The sequence below is a fragment of the Penaeus monodon genome, chromosome 22, assembly GCF_015228065.2.
Source record: "Penaeus monodon isolate SGIC_2016 chromosome 22, NSTDA_Pmon_1, whole genome shotgun sequence".
NCBI classification, from domain to species: Eukaryota; Metazoa; Arthropoda; class Malacostraca; order Decapoda; family Penaeidae; genus Penaeus; species Penaeus monodon.
In genome coordinates, this window is record NC_051407.1 from 708,389 (window position 1) to 708,691 (window position 303).

At 35.0% G+C, this 303-nt stretch overlaps 1 protein-coding gene across 1 annotated transcript in view; it reads right to left on the bottom strand.

Annotated features, from left to right (window-relative positions):
* The window catches only part of LOC119586797 (protein C19orf12 homolog), a gene marked incomplete in the record, with an annotated part of 17,887 nt that overhangs the window by 13,288 nt on the left and 4,296 nt on the right, over positions 1–303 (bottom strand).

Here is a 303-nt window from a genome sequence, read left to right on the forward strand (position 1 = left end):
TCTGTCTGTGTCTGTCTGTACCTTCTATGTCTTTCTATGCCTGTAAATATCTATCTAAATCTATCTCTCAGTGAGACAAAACTATACAATGAGGTCAAGTTAGTAAGGCCTAGTGTTGCCTTAACTATTGTGCTAGGCATACAATCAGTCAAGTAAATTTGTATTTTCAGAAAAGAATGAGAGAGAGAATGCCTTGGATCTCAAGACAGTATCAGTAGAGTTGCCAAGAAAAAGTAGGCACAAAAAGTACCAAATCTTACTTAAGTTAACATCAAACAACAAAACTTCCATCTGAAGAAAATT